Source organism: Pristiophorus japonicus, unplaced genomic scaffold (genome assembly GCF_044704955.1).
Source record: "Pristiophorus japonicus isolate sPriJap1 unplaced genomic scaffold, sPriJap1.hap1 HAP1_SCAFFOLD_89, whole genome shotgun sequence".
NCBI lineage: Eukaryota > Metazoa > Chordata > Chondrichthyes > Pristiophoridae > Pristiophorus > Pristiophorus japonicus.
Genome location: NW_027254813.1, coordinates 2466419 through 2472969, shown reverse-complemented (window position 1 = coordinate 2472969; position 6551 = coordinate 2466419). Strand labels below are relative to the sequence as shown.

At 44.0% G+C, this 6551-nt stretch overlaps 1 non-coding gene across 1 annotated transcript; it reads right to left on the bottom strand.

The window, feature by feature from the left end:
• Positions 1-1980: 1980 nt before the first annotated feature.
• Positions 1981-2054, bottom strand: trnan-guu (transfer RNA asparagine (anticodon GUU)). Its single transcript has one exon. It is a non-coding gene; the product is annotated as a tRNA-Asn (tRNA).
• Positions 2055-6551: the final 4497 nt, after the last annotated feature.

Sequence of the window (6551 nt, the reverse complement as noted above, 5' to 3'; positions counted from 1 at the left end):
GACAGTGTAGAGGGAGCTTTACTCTGTATCTAACCCCGTGCTGTACCTGTCCTGGGAGAGATTGATGGGACAGTGTAGAGGGAGCTTTACTCTGTATCTAACCCCGTGCTGTACCAGCCCTGGGAGAGATTGATGGGACAGTGTCGAGGAAGCTTTAGTCTGTACCTGCCCTCTGAGTCTTTGATGAGACAATGTAGAGGGAGCTTTAATCTGTATATAACCCATACTGTACCTGTCCTGGGAGAGATTGATGGGACAGTGTCGAGGGAGCTTTACTCTGTATCTAACCCCGTACTGTACCTGCCCTGACGGGTTTGATGGGACAGTATAGTGGGAGCTTTGCTCTGTATCTATCATGTGCTGTGCCTGCCCTGGGAGGGTTTGATGGGATAGTGTCGAGGGAGATTTAAACACGTGCTGCACTGTAATGTATATATGCCCGGGTTTACCTGCCACCAGGGGGACCGACCGTCGAAAATCATTGGGCCACAGGCACACACATGCAACTCTTGTATATAAAGAAAGCCTCCATGTTTAATCCTTTGTTCGAGAGCTAGAAAAGTACGGTCAGGATGCACCTGATTGAGTTCACGGTAGTAAACCTGCTGAGTTATTGCATATGCAACATGCACCTGCCCTGGAAGAGTTTGATGGGGCTGTGTCGCGGGAGATTTATGTTGTAACTAATTTGTGCTGTACATGCCCTGAGAGTTTGATGGGACATTGTAGAGGGAGCTTTCCTCTGTATCTAACCCCGTGGTGCATCTGCCCAAGGAGCGTTTGATGGGACAGTTTAGAAGAATCTTTACTTTGTATTTAGCCCATGCTGTACCTGCCCTTGGAGAGTTTCATGGCACAGTGTTGAGGGAGCTTTACTGTGTATCTAACCCGTTCTGTACCAGCCCTGGGAGTGTTGATGGGTCAGTGCAGAGGGAGCATTACTCTGTATCAAACGCGTACTGTACCTGCCCTGGGTGAGCTTGATGGGACAGTGTACAGTGAGTTTTGCTAAGTATCTAACACGGGCTGTATCTGTCCTGAGAGGGTTTGATGGGATAGTGTCGAGGGAGCATTACTCTGTATCTAACACGTGCTGTACCTGTCCTGGGAGAGTTTGATGGGACAATGTAGAGGAAGCTTTACGCTGTGTCTAACGCGTAATGTACCTGCCCTGGGAGGCTTTGATGTGACTGTGTAGTGGTAGCTTTACTCTTTATTTAACATTATTGTCCTTTTTTATCCACTTGTTTCACACCGAAACAAATCGTAACCGTGATGTGAATTTAACGCCACGTGATTCTTTGAAATCATCTTTAAATTATTGGGGAAAACCACTTCTTATGCCACCGAAAAACAGCTTTGATTCCAGGTCTCGGCGATAAATTTTGTAACACCATTTTTAAATTCAAAACCTAATAAAATTGACGACATGCAGCCAACGTGCAAAAGTAAGAATTCTTTTCATCACCGTTAATTAGCCGATAACCTTCTTCAGAATGAAATAAATTATAATATAATTACTGAGCAACAGTGGTATCTTCAATCATTCATTTTCTCTTTACATGTGATGAAGTTTTATCCCTATCTCATTTACACGCTGTATGAGAATGGTTTAAAATTGTAAGTGTTTATGACCCAGTTGTAAAACCATTGATTGTGTGTGTGTCTATTCTTGATTGGAGGAGCACTTGAGACCGAAGTTCCAGTTCTATATATGTATCAATAGAATCAATTTCCACCAGTTTCTTTAAACCCAATAACATAATTTATTTCGAGTGGGCTGGATGGAGGAACATGATCCATGTAAAAAATTGTTATCGTTTTACTTGAACTGAATGCTCATAAAATATTGGAGTGGGAACTAACTGCATAACAGCACTGCTGGCAACATTTGCGGAACAGATTCGTGCAGCCAAAAAGCACAATGACAACCTGGGACTGTGCGGCACCGAATACTCGGGGAAAAACCGGAACACACTTCGTCCCTGGGTGGGCTCGAACCACCAACCTTTCAGTTAACAGCCGAACGCGTTAACCCATTGCGCCACAGACACTGATGGAAGTATAAGGTTCAAGGCATCCCAAACCAGAGTGTCAGACAGTTAAAGCTTCAGATTGCTCTGACCGGTATGGAACTTGTCCACTCTCAGTGGTACTTTTCACAAATAAATGGAGGGACATTCATTGTGGATGCGTGGAAACAGTCTGGTCCCGCACACTGCAGACACTTCCATGTCACCGCCAACCAGCTCTCCCGCAACCGGTGTGATCTACCTTCCAGCCTTCCGGTGCCTTGTCTGTGATAAAGTATTCTGATTGTCCCGAAGCCAGTGTTAGGTTTGAATTCCTTTTCAGCTCCTGACTGCGGATATTCCTGTGATTAAACAGGAGCTAAATGCTAACAGGGACAGTTGGATTCACCGTTTCTTTGCTTGGTGAAATTTCAAAGATTGAAAGCGACGCACATCAACCCCAAACGTCCCGTGAGATGGAAGCCCAGTTGCTGTTTCAAGCTTGAATGCAGGTACAAGCAGAACTTATTCAAAGAAAGTCCAAGTCCCTGAGACGCCTGATTATTTGCACCAAACTCTTTGCAAAGATTTGAGGTTCATGTTTGGTGATCTGGGCACATCTTTTGCCAAACTACAACACTTCAAACATAACTCAACGGCCTTAAAGCGCTTTGGGGTGACATGAGTTCCTGAAAGGCACTGCAGAAATGGAAGTCCTTCTTTGCAAAAGTTCGATGCAATTTCAAAATTTGCGAGCAATATCAGGGCTCCTCTGGGACCCCTCGTAAATTTCAATGAACAACTCCAAAGGGAGAATCATAGCCCGAGACCAACGAGCCAACTGTTTGACAAACGTGAAGATAAGGTGTAACCATGATCAAAGCATTTTTGTGTGTGTCGCTATTCAGAACATAAGAACTTAAGAACTAGGAGCAGGAGCATGCTCCACCATTTAATATGATCATGGCTGATCCGATCATGGACTCAAGTCCACATCCCTGCCCGTTCCCCATCAGCTTTATTCCCTTATCAGTTAAGAAGCTATCTCTCTCTTAAATTTATTTAATGTCATGGCTTTCTCAGCTCTCTGAGGCAGTGAGTTCGGCAGATTTACAACCCTCTGAGAGAAGAAATTCCTCCTCATCACAGATTTAAATGGGCGGCCCTTTATTCTGAGATTATGCCCCCTAGTTCTAGTCTCCCCTACCAGTGGAACCATCCTCTCTGCGTCCACCTTATCAAGCTCCCTCATTACCTTATACGTTTCGATAAGATCAACTCTCATTCTTCTGAATTCCAATGAGTAGAGGCCCAACCTACTCAACATTTTCTCATAAGTCAACCCCTCATCTCCAGAGTCAACCCAGTGAACCTTCTCTGAACTGCCTTCAAAGCAAGTATATACTTTCGTAAATATTGTAAGTGTTTGTGATCCTCGCTCAATTGCCAGACGGACGGTTTGAATCACCCCCACCTTACAAAAGTTCTAGATCTGGGAATTATTATTCAGAGTGTAAATTAAATGAGTCACGGAAAGGGATGCTGCGGTGATAAATCATAGTATATTTATTTGGTGTAACATACACTGGCTAAAACATGCACTGCTAAACGAAATGTCTCTGTGGAGAATAAAATCCCGGTTACAAACAACATACATACAGTACAGAAATGGAGCTAGTAACACGCAGTAATTCCCTGGTGGATTCTAACCCCACCCCTACCAATGAATTACCCTCCCCAGAATAGCCCTGAAAAGCTTCACTTCTGAGAAAACCCTGAGCCCTTACCCAGCTGGCCTGGGATATCTGGTTACTGGCTTGGGACACTCGCGACCATGTTCACCACCACACGCAGCCCGTTTCCTTGCTCAGCTCAGCTGTGGGAAGTCACTGCCTGGTCTTCAGTCTCGGTGGCTTCTTCTGCAGTACTGTGGCCCCTTCCTCTGGTACATCGATCGGTGGAGCGAGAGCGAGAGGGAGAGGGGGCTCTCTCTAGACACAAGCTGCATGCTGCAAGCTCCAAGCTTCACACCAAGCACCAAGCTAAAAATAAAGTGGAAAGGACCCTGTCTTTCTGGGAGTCTTGCTACCCCTATCTTTCCCGCCAATCTTTAAAACCCCTTTGTTTCTAAGCACGGGTACTTAGTCAGTGATGGGCCATCCCACCCATGCATTGGGCTGATGGCCCTTAGTCTGGGCATCTCTCTGAGCCTTTGTGTTGGGAAAGTCCCAGCTCCTCCTTGGCTGGCCAGGCTGGTGGGTTCATTGTTCTGTGTCTCCTTCTGAGATGGAGGTGAGAAGTGCTTTTACAAATTAGAGTGGCTTTATCAGTGGCCCCCCTTCCTGGCTGACAGCTCTTTTGTCAATTGATGACTGACAGCTCTTTTGTCCCAACTAACTGCCATGCGGTCTCTGGAGTTTTAACAAAACCAGCTTTTTCACATATCTGCGCAGGGTGACCCCAGCACAGGGAAAATAGTCTCAGAAAAATAAAATTCTCAAAATATTCTCGACTGAGTCCATTCTTAAAACAGAAACTTTGTGATCTCTTCATTCTGCTCTGCTAATTATCGATCTTGCCACGTAAAAAGTGCATTGGCATTGCAATGCATTAATGTAAAATTAATGAAAAGAAAATGCAACGTTTTGTCGAGTGCAAAACATGCAGTGCCTGCATTTCAAAAAGCATTGCTTTTATTCATCCTGCGGAATGCATATTGCACAGATAATCTCAGCACACATTGTGCAGGCAAAGGCAGCATTCGACAACAAAGTGATTTGTCCTCCGCTGATTTGTAGCAGATAACTGACGGTTGAGCACACAATTTGACAACTAGACTTGTAGATCAAGCATCAATGAAAAAGGCAACAAAACTGCCCACCAGCACCAGGTGTCTTTCACTTGTTTGTCCCAAATTTTCAGCAGCTGGGACAACAAGAATTTAGGTTTCACTGAGATTTGAACTCAAATCACTAGATTTAAAGTCAAGAGGGCTCACCATTACACGATGGAACCAACTATTCCAAAACATTTGAAATATACTTCGTCACAGACAAGGCACCGGAAGGCTGGAAGGTAGATGACACCGGTTGTGGGAGAGCTGGTTGGCGGTGACATGGAAGTGTCTGCAGTGTGCGGGACCAGACTGCTTCCACACATCCACAATGAATATCCCACCCTTTATTTGGGAAAAGTACAACTGAGAGTGGATAAGTTCCATCCCGGTCGGAGCAATCTGAAGCTTTAACTGACTGACACCCTGGTTTTGCATGTCTTGCAGTGTGTATCTGTGGCGCAATGGTTTAGCGCATTCGGCTGGTAACTGAAAGGTGGGTAATCCAAACCCATCTCCGGGCGAAGCCTTTTAATGTTTTTCCCCGAGGATTCGGTGCCGCACAGTTCCGGGTTGTCATTGTGCATTTTGGCTTCACGAATATATTCCGCAAACATTGCAAGCTTTGCTGTTATCCAGTGAGTTCCCACTCCAATACTTTTATGAACATTCAGCACAAGTAAAACGATAACAATTTTTTACATGGATCATGTTCCTCCATCCATTCCAATCAAAATAAATTATGTTATTGGGTTTAAAGGAACTGGTGAAAATTGATTCTATTGATGCATATATCGAACTGGAACTTCGGTCTCAAGTGCTCCTCCTATCAAGAATAGACACACACACAATCAATGGTTTTACAACTGAGTCATAAACACTTACAATTTCTCATACAGCACGTAAATGAGATAGGGATAAAAATTCATCACATGTAAAGAGAAAATGAATGATTAAAGATACTACTGTCCCTCAGTAACTATATTATTATTTATTTCATCCTGAAAAAGGTTATCGGTTATTTAACGGTGATTAAATGAATTCTTATTTTTTCATATTAGCTGCATGTCGTCAATTTTAAAAGGTTTTGAATTGAAAAAAGCTGTTACAGAAGTTACCGCCCTGACCTGGAATCGAAGCTGTTTTTCGGTGGGAAAAGGAGTGGTTTTACCCAATCATTTAAAGGTGATTTCAAAGAATCACGTGGCGTTAAATTCAGATCACGGTTACGATGTGTTTCGGTGTGAAACAAGTGGATTGAAAAGGACAATAATGACACCAAGCATTACGATGCAGCGATGCAGCAATGCAGCGTTCCCTGGTGGTCCAGTGATTAGGATTCGGCGCTCTCACCACCGCGGCCCTGGGTCGATTTCCGGCCAGGGAAATTGCACTTCCATCAAAATTAAAACCTTAGAAGAAAGAGTTACATATATCTCATGTGGAAAAAAAGATTCATTGATTTAAACATAATTAATTAATCCGTTGTAGAACTTCAATCATTTAATTTGCCCTGAGTATGTGAGGAACTTTTATCCCGACCTCATTGTATTTTAGTAGCATGGTCCAGCACCGGTATCTCCACCTGTGAAAGTAGGAAACTGCTGGAAATACACAACAGGACGGGTAGCCTTTGACAAACAATTAAACCCAGGTTACAGACTCTCTTCCTTCCCGTACCCTTTGCGGGACACTTGTTCCCCTTT